Source organism: Cheilinus undulatus, linkage group 23, assembly GCF_018320785.1.
Source record: "Cheilinus undulatus linkage group 23, ASM1832078v1, whole genome shotgun sequence".
Taxonomy (NCBI): Eukaryota; Metazoa; Chordata; class Actinopteri; order Labriformes; family Labridae; genus Cheilinus; species Cheilinus undulatus.
In genome coordinates this window covers 2,501,631-2,522,444 of record NC_054887.1, presented here as the reverse complement: position 1 = coordinate 2,522,444, position 20,814 = coordinate 2,501,631, and the positions used below count along the sequence as shown (strand labels likewise).

The following is a 20,814-nucleotide window of genomic DNA, read 5'->3' as shown; positions in this document are numbered from 1 at the left end:
TGCCAGCTGTTCTATACTTCCTGATAGTTTTCATCTCCTACACACTGTTTCTTCCTCCTATGCCTTAAATCTACCTCTCAGCTTCTCAGGACCAGTATTATTATATAGTATTATCTTAATTCTACCAGGCAGCTAGGGTAATATATGATGGGGAAAAAATGCCTGACAGATTTTCATTCATTTAAGATATTTAACGTCTCAGAATTTGGTGCTCCTAGATAGACTTTAACAATTTGCAGTTCACTGGTAGTTTTACAGGGCTGAGGCTTCTGACTGTCTTCACTGTGCATTGTGAAAAAAAAAAGAATAGCTTTTAACAATAGAAGAAAATAATGCTGGTGGCAGGCTTAAACTCTTAGGGGCAGCCTGATCTCGTAACATACACTATATTGTCAAAAGTATTCACTCAGCTGCCTTGACTCACATATGAACTTCAGTGACATCCCATTCTTAATCCATAGGGTTTAATATGACGTCGGTCCACCCTTTGCAGCTAAAACAGCTTCAACTCTTCTGGGAAGGCTTTCCACAAGGTTTAGGAGTGTGTTTATGGGAATTTTTGACCATTCTTCCAGAAGTGCATTTGTGAGCTCACACACTGATGTTGGACCAGAAGGTCTGGCTCTCAGTCTCCGTTCTAATTCATCCCAAAGGTGTTCTATGGGGTTGAGGTCAGGACTCTGTGTAGGCCAGTCAAGTTGATCCACACCAAACTCTCTCATCCATGTCTTTATGGACCTTGCTTTGTGCACTGGTGCACAGTCATGTTGGAACAGGAAGGGGCCATCCCCAAACTGTTGGGATCATGGAATTGTCCAAAATCTCTTGGTACACTGAAGCATTCAGAGTTCCTTTCACTGGAACTAAGGGGCCAAGCCCAGCTCCTGAAAAACAAGCCCACACCATAATCCCCCCTCCACCAAACTTTGCACTTGGCACAATGCAGTCAGACAAGTACCGTTCTCCTGGCAACCGCCAAACCCAGATTCATCCATCAGATTGCCAGATGGAGCAACGCATTTCGTCAGTCCAGTGAACGCTTCCAACTAAAGTGGAAGAACATAATTGTCCAGCTCCCAAAGCACTCCAGCAATCTGACAGGACACTGTATATCCAGAGAACTCTGTACAGCATTGCATTGTAGAAGCACTGTTTTCAAAGTCAGACGTTTCTGTGCTCAACCACAGCCCGGTTAGCTCAGTCGGTAGAGCATGAGACTCTTAATCTCAGGGTCGTGGGTTCGAGCCCCACATTGGGCGTTGTGTTTATGCTTTGGCATTCACAATGTCTAGAGGCCTCCACATGAAGCATGTACGTATATGCTGTGCAACCATCCCTGGCCCCATCGCAACACAAAAAAGTGACTAAAAACATACCCAGATGTTGTGAACCAGCAGTCCTGTTGCTGTTGAGGATCCTAGACCAAAATTAACTTAAAAATGATCCACCATCCAAATGCTGGAAAAGTCTGTTGATTTTGTCAGGAAAACCATAGCCACCTCTGTTCAGTTAGTTGAACATAATTGTCCAACTCCCTAAGCACTCCAGCAATCTGACAGGACACTGTATATCCAGAGGACCCTGCACAGGTTTGCTTTGTCTAAGCACCGTTTTCTTAATCGGATGTTTCTGCATCTCAACCATGGCCCGGTTAGCTCAGTCGGTAGAGCATGAGACTCTTAATCTCAGGGTCGTGGGTTCAAGCCCCACATTGGGCGTCGTGTTTATGCTTTGGCATTCACAATGATTGGAGGCCTCCACATGAAGCATGTACATATTATATGTGGAACAATCCCTCCCTCATTGTGATGCAAGAAAGTGACAAGGAATGAATGAACGCGTCTCCACTGCTCTAGAGTCCGGTGGAGGTGTGTTTTACACCACTGCATCTAATGTTTTGCATTGCACTTGGTGATGTATGGCTTGGATGCAGCTGCTCGGCCATGGAAACCCATTCCATGAAGCCCTCTACCACTGTTCTTGAGCTAATCTGAAGGCCACATGAAGTTTGGAGGTCTGTAGCCATTGACTCTGCAGAAAGTTGGCAACCTCTGTGCACTATGCACCTCAGCATCCGCCGACCCCGCTCCGTCATTTTACGTGGCCTACCACTTGGTGGCTGAGTTGCTGTCGTTCCCAATGGCTTCCACTTTGTTATAATACCACTGACAGTTGACTGTGGAATATTTAGGAGCCAGGAAATTTCACCACTGGACTTGTTGCACAGGTGGCATCCTATCACAGTACCATGCTGGAATTCACTGAGCTCCTGAGAGCGAGCCATTCTTTCACAGATGTTTGTAGAAACAGTCTGCATGCCTAGGTGATGATTTTATACACCTGTGGACATGGAAGTGATTGGAAAACCTGATTTACATTATTGGATGGGTGAGTGAATACTTTTGGCAAGCATCAGGGAGGGGTATTCAAAATTCAGCACAATATTTCTCCTCTGACACGCAAAACAGCATCATTACAAGATAGTGCCAAATCCACAAAGGCCAGCGCTGACTAAGGGGTGCAATTTAACACCAAAGGAAAGCAGGTATTAGAACCAGTGTCATTTCTCGAGCCCAGTGGTTCTCAACCTTGGGGTCAGGACCCTATTGGTATTTTGCCAGTTTTAACACATTTTTGCCACTTAAACCCCATTTTTGTCAGTTTTAATCCTTTTTCACCACTATTTTTTCTGCCTGTTTTTGTCACTTCTAAACCAAATCTTGCCACTCTCCGCCTATTGTTGGCTACGCTGTCCCATTATTGCCACTGTTAAATCCTTTACGTCACATTTAACAATTCAATATGCCCATTTTTGCCAGTTTAACCCATTTCCACCTATTTCTGCCTCAGCTAACCTTTTTTTGCTAGTTTGTATCAATTTTTGTGTCCCATTTCACCAAATTTCCACCTATTTTTGCTACTTCAATACCATTTCAGCCACTTACTTAATCCCCTTTTACCACTTAATATGCCCCTTTTTGCCACTTTTATCCAATTTTTGGGACTTCTAACCCATTTCTGCTACTTTTAAACTCCAGTTTGACCACCTTTCTCAACATTTTTGCAATTATTAACCCATTTTAGCTATTTTTAAAGTATTTTAATTCTGTTTTGAACTAAAGGATTACATTTTTTTAAGAGGGCTACTTACTGTGCAAATGAATTAAAAAGATATGTGTTTCTTTGATAAGAGTGGTTATGATTCAGGTAAAATATAAAATACCACAGCTTAACTTTACAATGGACCATTATTTTGCTGGCCCCCAGTTTTGCTGGTCTATTTTTCCCCCCTAATGGGTAGCTTTGTCTCCACATGACTATTCTTGACTGTGCATGACTGTGTTCAGCCACCCTCAGGTACAGTGGGGGTCCTCGGTGTCTGACACCTTTATTTTGGGGGTTTGAAAGGTTGAGCAGCCCTGCTCTAGCCCTATCTTACTTCTTTCTACCTCAGTCAGTCGTAACTGTTGCCTTAAATAAACTTTTAATCTGCAGCAATGCGCTGTGTATCCAGTAGACACTCAGCATGAGCCACTTTAGAACAAAACAGATGTTTCAAAATTAAATCAGTCATTAGTGAAATACACTGTATATTGATCGATCACAGATGGCACTGATCATTGTTTTTCCTTGTGACAAGTAGCGAGGGACTCCCACAGTGAGGATTCTTCATACTGGGAGCGGAGGGCCTGGCTCTGATAATGCACCTTCACTTTCACCATAGAAAGCTTTAAGCCAGTCAGACCTGTCTGAATCCAGACTGGGTCTGATCCAGATGTTTGAAAAAGGAGACAGAGAAAACATGATGTACCTCGTTGATAAACCAGCAAAGAGCGATTGTTTCTCTCCTCTGTCACAGGTCTGCAGATTCATGTTTGGCTGATAAGGTCTTTTACCTACAACTGGACTAATTATTGATACCAAATATTCATTAATTTGAACAGAGTTTATCCCTTTGAATGCCAGTTTTTTTTTTTTTTGTCATGATGCCATCATGGTATTCAATGAAAAAAAAACAGAAAAATGTTTTTTTTTTCAGTATGCCACATGCAAAGTATTTTTCATGTGTTTCATTACACCATGATCCAAGTTATTATGAAAATTGGATTTTAGTGTCATAAACATTTAATTTTTGGTTTTTCAGTTAAACTCAGGGATGGTGTTGTGTCTCAGGGCTCTCTGGATCACTGAAATCAATCTCAGACACCTGTGATCATTAGTTTCCAGGTGAGCCCAATTAAAGAAAAACTACTTAAGAAGGACGTTCCACATTATTAAGCAGGCCACAGGTTTCAGCCAAATTCATCAGATTAAGAGAGCAGCTGCTAAAATGTCATTGCAAAGCAGCAAACAGGTATTTGAAGCTGCTGGTGTCTCTGGAGTCCCACCAACCTCAAGGTGTAGGATCCTCCAGAGGCTTGCAGTCGTGCATAAACCTACTATTCAGCCCCCCCTAACCAATGCTCACAAGCAGAAACGGTTGCAGTGGGCCCAGAAATACATGAAGACTCATTTTCAAACAGTCTTGTTGACTGATGAGTGCCATGCAACCCTGGATGGTCCAGATGGAGGAGTAGTGGATGGTTGGTGGATGGCCACCATGTCCCAACAAGGCTGTGATGTCAGCAAGGAGGGGGTGGAGTCATGTTCTGGGGCAGATTCATGAGGAGAGAGCTGGTAGGCCCCTTTAGGGTCCCTGAAGGTGTGAAAATGACCTCGGCAAAGTATATAGAGTTTCTGACTGACCACTTTCTTCCATGGTACAAAAAGAAGAACCGTGCCTTCTGTAGCAAAATGATCTTCGTGCATGACAATGCACCATCTCATGCTGCAAAGAATCCCTCTGTGTCATTGGCTGCTATGGGCATAAAAGGAGAGAAACTCATGGTGTGGCCCCCATCCTCCCCTGACCTCAACCCTACTGAGAACCTTTGGAGCATCCTCAAACTAAAGATCTATGAGGGTGGGAGGCACTTCACATCAAAACAGCAGCTCTGGGAGGATATTCTGACATCCTGCAAAGAAATTCAAGTAGAAACTCTCCAAAAACTCACAAGTTCAATAGATGCAAGAATAGTGAAGGAGATATCAGAGAAGGGCTCCCATGTTAACATGGAACTTGGCCTGTTGAGATGTTTTTGATTGAAATAGCTTTGATTTCAGTAAATATGACCTCCTAATGCTGCAGATTCAACAGATGACCATTTTCAGTTCTTTACAACCTATAAAATGTTCTGAAACTCTGCTGTGGGTAAATAGTTATCATTGGGAGGTTTGGTCAATAAAATTAGAACTATGCTCTAATAGTTATGAGAATTGAGGCTGATGGGAATAACTATTTTTTGTGCAATGTCAAATACAACTACTCACTCTGCTAAGTGCAAAAATGCACTTTTCATCAGGTAGCTATAAAAAATATTCTAGACTACTATCTTATTCTCTCATTGAGCTGATATTTTCCATCTACAAGTGACCTAATTATTTGAATCTTATTTTTTTTAAAGATTTTAACCTTTTGAAAGCCAGTTATATTATTTTTTTATATTTAATATACTACATGCAAAGTATTTTTTGTGCTTTATTATTACAGCCTGGAATATGTCAGTGATCAGCAACACTGATTTTCATGCATTCCTTTTTTTGTTGTTGTTGCTTTTTTTGAAATTTTTTCTCTATATGTCAAATATGGTCAAAGTGACGCCCTCTGGTGGAGAGTAGTTAAAATGTTCAATTCCAAAGCAAAAGCCAGGTTTACACCCAGATATAATGAAACACTTGTATTATGCTTTAATGGTAGTGAGATTAAAAACTGCAGTTTGAATGGTTTCAAAGGTGCATTTTCTGTGCTTTACATCTTGAGTGTAACTCTTGCTTGTTAACTGTGTATTTTAGACCCACTGTTGGAGCTGAGCTGGAAATAACAAGATCAAATAAACTTGCAGTCATACCAAAATGCCATATACAGGAACACAGCCAAAACAATTTAAAAAGGAGGAATGAAAAGTGCGTAAATAATCACAGTGGTGAGTTTGCACAATAATCTTCTTATCTATTGCACATTGCACATTTTAACCCTTAAATATGTCATAGTTTTATAGTATATTAACCAATTGTGTCAAAGAGGCATTCTTGCATGACAGTGACCCTCTGTTGACACGTATGAACCCCTTGGATAAAAAACAGCATGCTTTCTTGAGGACCTGTTTGAGGAAAGCCTATGTGTTTAGCTACATTGACCACTATTGTGCAGTCCTTTGTGTCTTTCTGTCAAACTCATGGGAGAGGCGTGAAAGCTCTTGACCCACCCTGGTGCTGAAGCTCATATAACCAGCTTACTAGGAGCAATATGATAACAATGCAGCAAAAAGCCCATCTTCTCTGTGTTAGCAGCTGAGTGACTAGGGGACGGAGAGAAAAGAGATCTGAAGGTGGGGTCATGAGGCCCCAAATATCCACTCAAGTCTCATAAAAATGAAAATTGTTCAAAGCACTCAGAGAAACCACGGCGTGGATCTTTCATTCTTCTCTTTTCAGGGCTGGCAGTGACTCAGACCTGGATTGCCAGTCAACCCCAGCAGCCAAATAGAATTCCAGACTTCAGAGGCAGTCGCTTGATGATCACTGACATTGAGAGAGCCCTGCTCAGTGAACCCTGTGACCTGCAGCTTTAAATCTTCAAACGAGAAACTAGGGGAAAAAAGAGAGGAGGAGCAGTTTATGATTTTGCACTTCACCGAGTGCCAGTGAGGAGAAAAATAAGTATCAATTTTATGAGGGGCACTAAATCAGGATGGGTTTGCAGAGACGACTTTATCGTTCAATCTGGCAGCCTGCTCTGGAGGTGTTAGCGAGGTTAGACAAGCGAGCGACAAGCACGCCCGCCTCGCCATAACAATAATCATCGAGCTAAGCCCTGAGCTTATGACCTGTAAATTGATTAAAGAGACGACGGCTACAGAGAGATTCTCAGTGAGGTTCTTCAAGGCGTCACATGATGAATTTGCAAGCTTTCATTAGATGGACCGTCTGTCCAAGCATGCTGAATCCAGACTTGAGATGATGAGAGGGTGTGAGGGGGTAATGGGAAAACTCCAAACCCATTGGCAGTGTTTATACAATCTGTCTACCATGAAGGGAAGGGCCACGGCCTGCTTTGTCCTGAGATGAATAAAAAAATCATTTTCTCTGTCTGTTTTATTGCAGAGAATCGTTTCTCCCAAATCAAAGCTGATAAATCATTTAGAGAGCGATGAGCCAGGGTGTGAGTGGATGTCTGCCTATGTTTATCCACTCATGTATTTGCATCTGTGTGTTACAACACCCGTGCTTGTGTGACTGTCAACATAAGAGTCAACAGAAGGCATGAAGAGGCGGATGGTTATTTCTGTATACAGGGGTCTTGCCTGAGGACTCATGATTAAGAGCCTGAATGTTCAAACATCACAGCAGAATCATGCAACCTTAACATCTTCTGACCCATCAGCACAATCAAGTTAGGCATGACTCCATCCAGGACGCTGTAACAGGGGAGTTGTTCATGCAAGAAAAAATTTTCCACGCAACATAAAGGTCAGGAGAGGATGGGGGCCACACTGTGAGTTTCTCTCCTTTTATGCCCATAGCAGCCAATAACAGAGGGATTCTTTGCAGCATGAGATGGTGCATTGTCATGCATGAAGATCATTTTGCTACAGAAGGCGCGGTTCTTCTTTTTGTACCATGGAAGAAAGTGGTCAGTCAGAAACTCTATATACTTTGCCGAGGTCATTTTCACACCTTCAGGGACCCTAAAGGGGCCTACCAGTTCTCTCTCCATGATTCCTGCCCAAAACATGACTCCGCCCCCCTCCTTGCTGACATCACAGCCTTGTTGGGACATGGTGGCCATCCACCAACCATCCACTACTCCTCCATCTGGACCATCCAGAGTTGCACAGCACTCATCAGTAAACAAGACTGTTTGAAAATGAGTCTTCATGTATTTCTGGGCCCCCTGCAACCGTTTCTGCTTGTGAGCATTGGTTAGGGGGGGCTGAATAGTAGGTTTATACATGACTGCAAGCCTCTGGAGGATCCTACACCTTGAGGTTGGTGGGACTCCAGAGACACCAGCAGCTACAAATACCTGTTTGCTGCTTTGTAATGACATTTTAGCATCTGCTCTCTTAATCTGATGAATTTGTCTGGCAGAAACCTTTCTCATTGTGTCTGCAGGAACCTGTCTGTGCTCTGAATCAGCCACAAATTTCTTCACAGTATGATGATCAGGCTTAGGCTTTCGTGAAATATCTTGTGTTTTCATACCTTGTCCAAGGCATTGAACTATTTGAGGCTTTCAGCACTGTACTAATATCATCAATAAATCACAACTGGGGAGGACCCATTCTCTGGGTTTATCAGGGTCCATGCTCTGGGTTTATCAGGGTCCATTCTCTAGGTTTATCAGGGTCCATGCTCTGGGTTTATCAGGGTCCATGCTCTGGGTTTATCAGGGTCCATTCTCTGGGTTTATCAGGGTCCATTCTCTGGGTTTATCAGGGTCCATGCTCTGGGTTTATCAGGGTCCATTCTCTGGGTTTATCAGGGTCCATTCTCTGGGTTTATCAGGGTCCATTCTCTGGGTTTATCAGGGTCCATGCTCTGGGTTTATCAGGGTCCATGCTCTGAGTTTATCAGGGGTCCATTTTCTGGGTTTATCAGGGTCCATTCTCTGGGTTTATCAGGGTCCATTCTCTGGGTTTATCAGGGTCCATTCTCTGAGTTTATCAGGGGTCCATTCTCTGAGTTTATCAGGGTCCATTCTCTGGGTTTATCAGGGTCCAGTCTATGGGTTTATCAGGGTCCATTCTCTGGGTTTATCAGGGTCCATTCTCTGGGTTTATCAGGGTCCATTTTCTGGGTTTATCAGGGTCCATTCTCTGGGTTTATCAGGGTCCATTCTGTGGGTTTATCAGGGTCCATGCTCTGGGTTTATCAGGGTCCATTCTCTGGGTTTATCAGGGTCCATTCTCTGGGTTTATCAGGGTCCATTCTCTGGGTTTATCAGGGTCCATTCTGTGGGTTTATCAGGGTCCATGCTCTGGGTTTATCAGGGTCCATTCTCTGGGTTTATCAGGGTCCATACTCTGGGTTTATCAGGGTCCATTCTCTGGGTTTATCAGGGGTCCTCTCTCTGGGTTTATCAGGGTCCATCCTCTGGGTTTATCAGGGTCCATTCTCTAGGTTTATCAGGGTCCATTCTGTGGGTTTATCAAGGTCCATTTTCTAGGTTTATCAGGGTCCATTCTCTGGGTTTATCAGGGGTCCATTCTCTGGGTTTATCAGGGTCCATTCTCTGGGTTTATCAGGGTCCATTCTCTGGGTTTATCAGGGTCCATTTTCTAGGTTTATCAGGGTCCATTCTCTGGGTTTATCAGGGGTCCATTCTCTGGGTTTATCAGGGTCCATTTTCTAGGTTTATCAGGGTCCATTCTCTGGGTTTATCAGGGGTCCATTCTCTAGGTTTATCAGGGGTCCTCTCTCTGGGTTTATCAGGGTCCATTCTCTGGGTTTATCAGGGGTCCATTCTCTGGGTTTATCAGGGTCCATTCTCTGAGTTTATCAGGGTCCATTCTCTGGGTTTATCAGGGTCCATTCTCTGGGTTTATCAGGGTCCAGTCTCTGGGTTTATCAGGGTCCATTCTCTGGGTTTATCAGGGTCCAGTCTATGGGTTTATCAGGGTCCATTCTCTGGGTTTATCAGGGTCCAGTCTATGGGTTTATCAGGGTCCATTCTCTGAGTTTATCAGGGGTCCATTCTCTGAGTTTATCAGGGTCCATTCTCTGGGTTTATCAGGGTCCAGTCTATGGGTTTATCAGGGTCCATTCTCTGGGTTTATCAGGGTCCATTCTCTGGGTTTATCAGGGTCCATTCTCTGGGTTTATCAGGGTCCATTCTCTGGGTTTATCAGGGTCCATTCTCTGGGTTTATCAGGGTCCATTCTGTGGGTTTATCAGGGCCCATGCTCTGGGTTTATCAGGGTCCATTCTCTGGGTTTATCAGGGTCCATTCTCTAGGTTTATCAGGGGTCCTCTCTCTGGGTTTATCAGGGTCCATTCTCTGGGTTTATCAGGGGTCCATTCTCTGGGTTTATCAGGGTCCATTTTCTAGGTTTATCAGGGTCCATTCTCTGGGTTTATCAGGGGTCCATTCTCTGGGTTTATCAGGGGTCCAGCCAAATCTGTGGGTGGGCCTGCTTGCACATTTATTCTTCTTTGAGTGCATTTAGTGATGAATATGGAAAATTGTATGGAAACAATTGCAGCCAATAAAATCTACCATAAAGAAAAAAGAAAAGCAAGAAAAAAAAATTAAAGATTAGAAGAAAAAAATTAAAAATCAATTAGTAAAGATAAATAGAATTTGAATAAATACAATAAAAAAATTCATACAGTATAGTAAAAAAGTTAATTAATTTCTTTTTATTCAAAACAATCATAAAAAAACATTGTTTAAACTGGATACAATTAAATTAAATTAAATTAAATTAAATTAAATTAAATTAAATTAAATTAAAACAGTAGAATGAAAATTAAAAAGAGATATATCAAATTGTATGATTAAATAATTTAAAATAATAAATAAATTATTTGACCATTTACCAGTAGGAAAAGTGTATAAGAAGAAATGTTTCTGTTCTCATGATTTTGTCCTGCATCTTAAAGTCCAACTTCTATGTATTTGGTATTACCTTGGGGATGAGAGATTATAAAGGCCCTCTGTGGCCCCTGGGGCCAAGCTCACCCCTGATCTACTAAATCTACTAAATACTGACTTGAAGGGGGTGAATTTTTATGCACTCACTTATTTGACATTATAGATTTTTATTTAATTTACTTTTACTTTGTAAAAAGCTGTTTTCACTCTTACCTTAGGGATTTTTTTTTTTTAAAGCCAAATCATATTGACTATTATTGTTTTTTTTAAATAAATGAATGGTCTAAACATCTAAGGGGGTTAATTCTTTTTTGAGACACTGTATATTACTCTGGCAACAACAGCACGACTGTTTCAGCTCCTTTATATTAAAGGACAAATCACTGATGAACCCAGTTTAACTTTCTATGTAAAACTCTCAATGTAAAAAGCTCTCAGTGAAGAAAAATCTATTTCCACAAACTAAATTTAGATTTTTCAGAGCTACCCACATGTTGGCATCCTGTTTCCCTTTCTAAGCTTAGGAGATATAATCCAATTAAACTACACTATTGCCTTTCTTCTACGTTTCATCTCTTTTCCTTTGAGAAAGTTCCTTTATAATCCACAAGCACATAAAATCATTGTTTCCCCTTTTTCTCAGAAAAGCTCTCATCCACACACAGAGCAGATGCTGCAACACAACATTAGTCCAGATATCCAAACAAGCACTAACAGGTATTAGTAAAACTGCCCGTGCACATACCTTTAACACTCTGTGGACCAACAGAGGGAAACCAAAGCCCTCCAGAGCAGCTGTGCTTCTCCTTAAAGACTGTATTAACCTTTCCATAGATGTCACTATATAATCGTGATGAAGCCTGGCATTTGTCTTGGAAAGAGTGCAAGGGTCCTACTGCTAAATGCCACCAGTAATGAAGCAGCTCCGTCTGTGCCTGTGCTTCCTCTAATCTGCAGATAATATCCCTCATGAGTAAATGTATGAAAATGTGTGTGAATGGGTGTACCTCATGTCTGATACGGCCAATGTCAGTTTATGAGAAAGCACATGACATCATGAGGGGAAACCCTGAGAACGGCTTGTTTCGGCACGCATTTTCTGAAAGGTGGAGAAAGAGAGGGGGACAGAATGGATTTTTCTGCTTCTTGAGGGGATTGTGGACAGGTCAGGGGGTCATATTTATGTAAGAAAAGCCTGAAAAAGTGATTTTTGCATATGTTCCCTTTAGAAGACTAACATCTACACCCTCTCACATCTAAAGATGATTTGTTAGCAACCCTGGGTCCCTAACTACAACACCATTCCATTTTGATTTTATTTCCCATCATGCATCTGGTAGAAATTTATCAACAATGTTAGGGCAGAGAACAAGATGCATAAGGAGATGGAGATCCTCTTTGTGAATGATCTCTCTGTCCCTGCCTTCATAACACCAAACCTGCCCTTTAACGCTCGTTATGCGGGGAACAACCATGGAGGGGAACACTCTCCAGCTTAAACACAGTCCTGACAGATACACACACACACAGCTGTTTGTCTCAGCAGCTCCTATCGAGGTGAGAAAGGCAAAAGAAACCTCCCTATGACATTAAAGAGGAGCAATGCTAGCGCTGTCAGCTCTTTCTGTGGATGTGTGTGTAGAAGCATTTAGCATGGTGTTGCTGAAAAAAGAGAACCTGGACTTAAACAAATCCATATATGGGCAGGGAAGCAGAGGAAAAGAGTAGTTCATTTTCCCCCAACTGCCAGGCTGCCTATTATTCCTGTCCTGTGGCAGTGAAGAAGAAGCCAGCTGGCCAGAAACCTCAACAATAAACAAACACAACATTGTCTGCCTTGAACAAACAACCTGCAGTTTCCCTAGAGCCAAGCGTACCTCCCCAGCAATGATGAATATTCTGTCTCCTGCACACAGTCATATTTTTCTCTTGGCTGTGGTGGGTTTTTTGGCTGCAGGGCCGGATATTGATAAAGCTGGAACAGGATTTTCTGCACTGTATAATGTGGCTATCACTCACGGGTGTGTGAGGGATGCTCTGTGCCACTGCAGATACAGATATCCAACCTCCAGCTTTGACACACAGGGGGACTGAGGTCTGTGTGTCACTCTTTAATCACTAATCTCATGTTCTCTCTGACCTCGGAGCCACAGGCACGTTTGCTGTACACATTTACACACAACAGACAGACGTATGTATGAGCTGTACTTCGTTTAACCAGCAGTTATGGGCTGGGACTGGGACCTGCAGGGACCGGGACCTTCTGTGCTGTGGGGGTCTATAAGGGGTATTAAGGGGTCTATACCATAGACCTATGTGGACAAAACTAAACACACCTGTGATGTTTCAATCCAATTTTCTTGTTTTAATTATTTCAGAAGCGTACCAGTGTCACTTTGAGAAGTTTCTACTCATTATATAGCTGCTTTGTACTCTACGTGTAAAGCTATGCACAAATAACCGGACATGCCAGATGGATTTGTTTCATACATCCATCTGGGAAAGCTTCAATAGGAAACATCTGAGAAAAGGCAGAAGCTTTGAAAACAACTTGGATTGGATGAACGTTCTGTCTGTCACATCTCTACGGGCCAATCAGAGCAACAAAACACGTGACGTAGCCGCTATCGGGCTGCGCAGCTACTGAGGAATAACGCAAAACATGGCGACTGTATACATGTCAGTACTCGACTTTTGTCGTTTTTGAAAAGAAAACAACTCACTGCTGTTCTTTGTTCTTCTTTTAACAAAGAAACGGCGTCAAGTTCTGATCAAACTGGCGCTTTAGCAGCACCCACGCTAATCTCTTCCTCCATAACTGCACCAGCTCTTGCTGCTGCTACGTCACGACTCTGCTGCACCTGAAAGTCCTGCCTCTCATCACTGATTGGTCCTGTCACTTTCTAACCGGGCCCAAATGGCTCAGATGGGAGCTTTGCGAGATGGATTCGCCAGTGAGAGACACGGAAACGGGTGTATCCATCTGCTTTGCAAGGTTAATGCACAAATGCTCCTTGTGGAACTGAACAGGGACAGGTCCAGGTCCAGAAACCCTGAAAACCTGAGCCAGGCAGAATTTAAAACATTTTTATATCCTCCTGAGATCCTCGTGCACGTATGAGGGCATTTGTACATTTGACCACTACATAGTGATGACTTCTGCTAGTAGAAAGAGATAATGGTACAGAATGTGCATACATTTTCAGGAAATTTCTCAAATATTTTTGGAATATTTTTGAATATTTGTAGGCTATTATCATTATTATTATTATTATTATTAATATCAATTACAATAATAATAATAATAATAATAATAATAATAATAATACAATAATAATAATATAATAATAATAATAATAATAATAATGATAATAATAATACAATAATAATAATAATAATAATACAATAATAATAATAATGCACTGGGCGGTATGCTTTAAATTCTTTTGGTACTTTCAAGAAATTATTTGTAAATCTTTTTTGAATTTGCTTGGACTTTGTTTGGATATTGGGAAGGAATATTTCTGGATATTTCCCCTAATTTTCCATGGAATTTAATGGTATATTTTTGTGATTAGAATTTAAAAGTTTATATTATTTGCTTGAAATTTTCAGGAATTTTCTTAAATATTTTTTGAATATATTTGAATATTTGTAGGTTATTATTATTATTAATATTAATATTAATATCATTATTAAATTAACATAATAATAATAATAATAATGATAATTTTGCATATGATACTATTGGGTACTTTAAAGAAATTATTTGTATATCTTTGGGAATTTGATTGGACTTTGTTTGGATTTTTGGCGGGAATATTTTTGGACATCCTCCCTAACATCCATGGAACTTAATGGTACATTTTTGTGAATATTATTAGAAAGTTGATTCAACTTGCTTAGAAATCTTAAAGAATTTTCAGGGAACTTTTTGTGAACATTTAATGTAAATTGTTAGACTTTTTCAGAAAAGCTAGCAAATGTTTGGAGAATATTTGAGGACATTTTGTGATATTTATAAGGGATTTTTTTTTTTCACATGGCCTACCACTTGGTAGCTAAGTTGCTGTCGTTCCTAGCCGCTTCCACTTTGTTATAATACCACTGACAGTTGACTGTGGAATATTTAGGAGCCAGGAAATTTCACCACTGGACTTGTTGCACAGGTGGCATCCTATCACAGTACCACGCTGGAATTTACTGAGCTCCTGAGAGCGAGCCATTCTTTCACTAATGTTTGTAGAAACAGTCTGCATGCCTAGGTGATGATTTTATACACCTGTGGACATGGAAGCGACTGGAACACCTGATTCACATTATTTGGATGGGTGAGTGAATACTTTTGGCAATATAGTGTAAATGCCACTGACTGTTCAGATGCGGCTAAATAAGATGGACACCTTAATCATAATAGAGCATTACAGATAAATAAACTTTAATATCAGAAATCTGAATCAGGTCGATAACTATTGATTAAGTCCTCTAAATCATTTTTTCTTTGATATATTTCATGATTATTTTCTCCATGTGGGAATTAGCCAGGATTTAACAAAAGCATAAAAACACACAGGAGAACGCTATACTCCTCCCAACCTCCTCTCAAATAAATAATACAGTTGTTTAACAACAAGTTCAATAAATTCATAAATGATGAAAAAACAGTATGAGATGAATCTATGAAAATCAAACTTTCTGATGAAAATCAGGGAGAAAATGAACTTTAACATGATTTTCTGATTTCTGAGATGGTTTTATTCAAGAATAAAAGTAAACTAATCCATTCTAGGATGGATTACACGGTCAGAATCCTTTCTTGCATCAGGCTCTTAGATCTGTTGTAGACATCACTGTGTGGGCTTAGAAACCTTACCAGAGTCCATCTGTGAGCAAAGTTCACAAAGGTACACTGAAACTCCAGCTCAGCGCCAAGAAGAAACCACCTACAAACCAAATCAAGAGAGAGAGCCTCCTTTTCCTGAGCTGCAAGCGTTTGAACTTAGAACATGCCAGGATGAATCAAAGAGAGCTGAGTCTAGATCAATCCTACCAGATTTAAATGACTTCTCTAATGAGGGAATCTTCTGCAGTTTTGCCGCTCAGCGTATTCCTTCAGTGGGAGGAGTAACAGTCTTTCACAGCGCCTACAGTAAAAGTTGCTCTCATCCCTTCGATGCTGTGTCGGCTGTTTTTCGGGGTGATTGGACGAGAACAGCTTCGAGCAGGAAAATGTAGCATTTCAGGCCCACATCAATTTAAAAACTGCAATTCCAGTGTCTTAACCCTCATACATTTGGGTGTGCGTGCACGTGTGTGTGTGCAGAAGTGTGTAGCAGCTCTATCAGAGTCAGGCCACCAAGCTGCTGCGCTGGCTAAAATAGCAGCCGACCCCGGTGGCCTAAGCCTAAGTGAGTCTGTGACGATAAAGACGGAGCGGTTAGCGCTCAGGACTGGTCATTAACGGGGGGGTGGATAGATTCCTCTTATTCCTGCTCCATTTTACCAACTCAACCCTGCCAACTGATTAGTGGAATCATTGAAAGGAACTAATGGGAGCCTCAGCTAAGACCTCTGCTCAGTTAGCTGTTGGTTAAACTGATGGATTAATGTTTTTATTTTGGGCCCACAGCTGTGATCCTGCACTGGATAAAACTTAGAACTTTTATACATCCAAGTACCGTTTATCTTTGTTTATCTATGGGGTTTAATGCACTCAAACTTCAGTGTCTGTCAGCCTGTCTTTGCAGAAGAATGATGATTCGCCTTAGTTCACAACCTCATGATGGGACATTGTGCCTTCTCACTTCAGTGATATCCCCCCGAAAACCATAGAAAGGGAAACTTTGACCTCAGAAATTATCCACTGCAAGTCACATTAATCAGTTCATTTCCAACACTTATACACTCGCACTTTTTCCCCATTTTTGCCACTTTTGTCCATTTTTGTCTCATTGTGCTCATTTTTTGCCATATTTTTACAGTTTTTTGGCCAGTTTTTCTACCTGTAACTCATTTTTTATCAATTTTGCCACTTTTTCTCCCATTTTTTGCCACTTTTTGGCCAGTTTTTGACCATTTTAGTCTCTTGTCACTCATTTTTTGCCAGATTTTTTACATTTTTGACCAATTTTGCCACCTGTATCATTTTTCACCAGCTTTTGCCACATTTATCTTGTTTTTTGCTGTTTTCAATTTTCCCCCTTTTCCCTTTTTTGCCCCGTCTAGCACATTTAAGCTGCCTTTTCCCATTTTGCCACTTTTGCCCATTTTAGTTACTCATTTTTTTTGCCACATTTTACTGTGGCTTTGACCATTTGTCCCCTGTAATTGATTTTTTAATCAATTTTTGCCACTTTTTCTCTCCATTTTTGCAAACTTTCCTCCATTTTTTTGCCAATTCTTTACCGATTTTTGACCATTTCACCACTTTAATTTTGTTTTATTGCCTCTTTAACCCATTTTTGCCACGTTTCACCACTTAGATTGTGGCTCTTGCAAAGGTTTTTCTTTTTTATTTTATTCTGGGGCTCTTTAGTTGAGCAGGGTTGAGTAACACTGGTTCAGATGAACTGAACCATAACAGCCATGTGGTGAGGAGGTCAGTGCAGAGATTTCTGGACTCTTGAGCGCTTCATTTTTCCCACATGGAGAATTGTAACTGGAACATTAATGGCTTGTGGAGACCAGAGATGAGCAGAGACAAACACGTAGGCAAAATCCAACAATCCAACAAACACAACCAACATTCATTTGAATGTGTATTTCACATTTCATTGTCTTTGTTTTTCTTTAGCCCAGCAGTTCTCAAACTTTTGGGGGCTAGGGACCCCTTACAGGGCAGAAAATTTGACAAGGACCCCTACATAACACTCATGCTGATTAAAAAAAGCATAAGTGACTCTTTGAGTCAAGGACGAAGTCCTCCTCCTGGAGGACCCAGGAATAGGTACTTCTCGTCCCTGGGTGGGCTCGAACCACCATCCTCTCGGTTAACAGCTGAGCGCGCTGGCCGATTGCGCCACAGAGACACACACACTCACTATGGCATCTCAGTGGTCTGCCACCTCAGGCTGTGTACCATGAGCCAAATCTCCAAAATTTTGATGCATGAAAACTCCAGCGTTGTTGATCAACCTCTGTCCATATTCATTGGGTCTTTGCTTGAAGAGATACTGCTTTCTGCTCTCAGGAAAACACAGACCAGGCACCGCTGGGATTTGAACCCAGGATCTCCTGTTTACTAGACAGGCACTTTGACCAACTAAGCCACGGCGCCATGAATTGGCTGTGACTCTCAGAGACACAGAGCCTGTCATTGAATCAAATCAGCCTGTGGACATCTTGGGGAGCATCAGCTAAGGGACACATCATGCCCACAGTGGACCTACGTACCTGCTGTCAAGTCTTGTTTGGCAAGTTGCAGCACCAAGGTCAAGATAGCCCATGTGAGACTGTGAGTCAAGGAAGAGGTCCGACATAACACTGATGCTGATTAAAAAAAGCATATGTGAGTCTTTGAGTCCTCCTCCTGGAGGACCCAGAAATAGTACTTCTCGTCCCTGGGTGGGCTCGAACCACCATCCTCTCGGTTAACAGCCGAGCGCGCTGGCCGATTGCGCCACAGAGACACACACACTCACTATGGCATCTCAGTGCCACCTCAGGCTGTGTACCATGAGCCAAATCTCCAAGGCATGATGCATGAAAACTCCACTGTTGTTGATCAAATCAAAGTGTCCCCTCCAATCCCACTGAGGCAGAGAGGAGACGAGCTTGTCACACCTACCTGGAAGGCAAATGACTATTCTGCAGGATCTGGACAAAGCACCGTTGCTTTTCAAACTGTCAGCCTTGTACAGCAATTTTGCCATTAGAAAACAAGTCATCACAGGTACTGTTACCTCGACTGATGAAAATACAAGCTATCAGAGGTAAGTGAAGGTGTGAAGGCAATGCAGGGATTTGAGCCCAGTTCACCTGTTTAGAAGACAGGCACTTTGACCAGCTAAACCACAGCGCCCCTAGGAAGAGCACGCCTCGGAGTAAAGGCTTCATCTGGGCATCAAATCTCAAAAGAACCAGAGGTGAGCGGGAAACCTCTGTCCATATCCATTGGGTTTTTGCTTGAAGAGATACTGCTTTCTGCTCTCAGGAAAACTCCTGCCACTGCAGGAGATGCAGACTAGGCACCGCTGGGATTTGAAACTAGGATCTCCTGTTCACTAGACAGGCACTTTGACCAACTTAGGACACATTTGGTGTGCAGGCCCAGCTAGCAACAATGGGTAAATACTTCAGCTTGTCCACTTCATCAAGTGATGCTAGGCCCAAACCAGCAAAACTGAGGAAATATGATGACAGCCATCTCCACTTCCGTTTTATTGAGAGCATCAACAGCAGACCAAAATGTGCCGTGTGTCTTCATGGGAAGCCATGAAGCCCACCAAGCTAAAGCGTCATCTGATAACAAAGCATGCAGAGTTTAAGGACAAAATTAAAGATGTTTCCAGCCACTGAGATGCCATAGTGAGTGTCTCTGTGGCGCAATCGGCCAGCGCGCTCGGCTGTTAACCGAGAGGATGGTGGTTCGAGCCCACCCAGGGACGAGAAGTACCTATTCTTGGGTCCTCCAGGAGTCGGGAGGACTTCTTCTTTGACTCACAGGCTGCGTCTCACTTTCACTAATGTATGTAGTGAGTCTTTTCTGTGAGTCTTAGTCCCGCCCACCAGAGACTCAAGGTGAGACTGGAGGAATCAATGGGAGGACTGAAGCCATGAGACCGATGATTGACGGTCCATGGGACGTCCCTCCCTCTGCAGCATCACGTGAAGCGGTGTCAGTTTGTGATGACAGTGCCCTGATCATCAATCAGCTGATCATCAATCAGCTGATCGTCAATCAGCTGTCAGGAGGCATAAACAGCTGATTGTGTCTCCATAAATTTGTTCTCATTTATTCTAATAAAATATCTACACTGACAGTGTTTGGTCTCAGTGTGGATCAGAAAACACCTGCATGAAGAGAAACCTGCAGTAAACATCAGAAGTTTTAAAGGCTCAATAACTGATGGGCTGGGATTTAAAAAAGTGTTTGAAATAAGCATTTACAGTGAAATATTGAGAATATATTTAATAAAATCAATCATAAAGAGTGAATCAGTATGGAGTTTAATATTTGATTAGTTTCTGATTCACCTTCAAACATCAAACATGTTAAAGCTCATAAAATCAACAGAATCAGATATAAATCTTCCCTTTCCCACCAAACACCGACATCATTGAAAGGTTTTTTTCTACATTATTGATTTTATTAAATATATTCTCAATATTTCACTGTAAATTCTTATTTCAAACACTTTTTTAAATCCCAGCCCATCAGTTATTGAGCCTTTAAAACTTCTGATGTTTACTGCAGGTTTCTCTTCATGCAGGTGTTTTCTGATCCACACTGAGACCAAACACTGTCAGTGTAGATATTTTATTAGAATAAATGAGAACAAATTTATGGAGACACAATCAGCTGTTTATGCCTCCTGACAGCTGACTGATGATGAGGGGATCATCATCAATTCACGTGACACTGTAGAGGGAAATACATCCCATGGTCCGTCAATCGTCGGTCTTATGGCTTCAGTCCTCCCGTCTCACCATGAGTCTCTGGTGGGCGGGACTAAGACTCAAGGAAAAGACACACGCCAAAGACCTAAGCCATACATTAGTGAAACAGAACCAGAAGCAGTTTCCAATCCGCCATCTTGAAGACCTTCAAAGACCTTACGCAGTTTCAAGACCCAAGCCATAAGATGGAGGACTGAGATTTGAAGACCGATGAGCAGAGACACATGAGACCAGGCTTCCCGGAAATCTGTTTACACAAAGACACGCCCCCTTAATGGATATCACTCTCTGATTGGACGCTGCTACACAGTGGATGTCAGTGAAACTTCACAGCAGCAGCAGAGATAAATAATGGAGGAGAAACAGAGTTTATAACAGATGATAAACGAACTCAACGGACTCTAAACAGAATATAAACATCAGAAGTTTTAAAGGCTCAATAACTGATGGGCTGGGATTTAAAACAGTGTTTGAAATAAGAATTTACAGTAAAATATATA

At 41.8% G+C, this 20,814-nt stretch overlaps 6 non-coding genes across 6 annotated transcripts; 3 read left to right on the top strand and 3 right to left on the bottom strand.

Annotated features, from left to right (window-relative positions):
* The first annotated feature begins 1,186 nt into the window (after window positions 1-1,186).
* On the top strand, window positions 1,187-1,259 carry trnak-cuu. The gene has a single exon. It is a non-coding gene; the product is annotated as a tRNA-Lys (tRNA).
* Window positions 1,260-1,645: 386 nt separating this feature from the next.
* trnak-cuu lies at window positions 1,646-1,718 on the top strand. The gene has a single exon. It is a non-coding gene; the product is annotated as a tRNA-Lys (tRNA).
* A 15,932-nt stretch (window positions 1,719-17,650) lies between these two features.
* trnan-guu lies at window positions 17,651-17,724 on the bottom strand. Its single transcript has one exon. It is a non-coding gene; the product is annotated as a tRNA-Asn (tRNA).
* A 174-nt stretch (window positions 17,725-17,898) lies between these two features.
* On the bottom strand, window positions 17,899-17,972 carry trnat-agu. Its single transcript has one exon. It is a non-coding gene; the product is annotated as a tRNA-Thr (tRNA).
* A 278-nt stretch (window positions 17,973-18,250) lies between these two features.
* trnan-guu lies at window positions 18,251-18,324 on the bottom strand. Its single transcript has one exon. It is a non-coding gene; the product is annotated as a tRNA-Asn (tRNA).
* A 904-nt stretch (window positions 18,325-19,228) lies between these two features.
* On the top strand, window positions 19,229-19,302 carry trnan-guu. The gene has a single exon. It is a non-coding gene; the product is annotated as a tRNA-Asn (tRNA).
* Window positions 19,303-20,814: the final 1,512 nt, after the last annotated feature.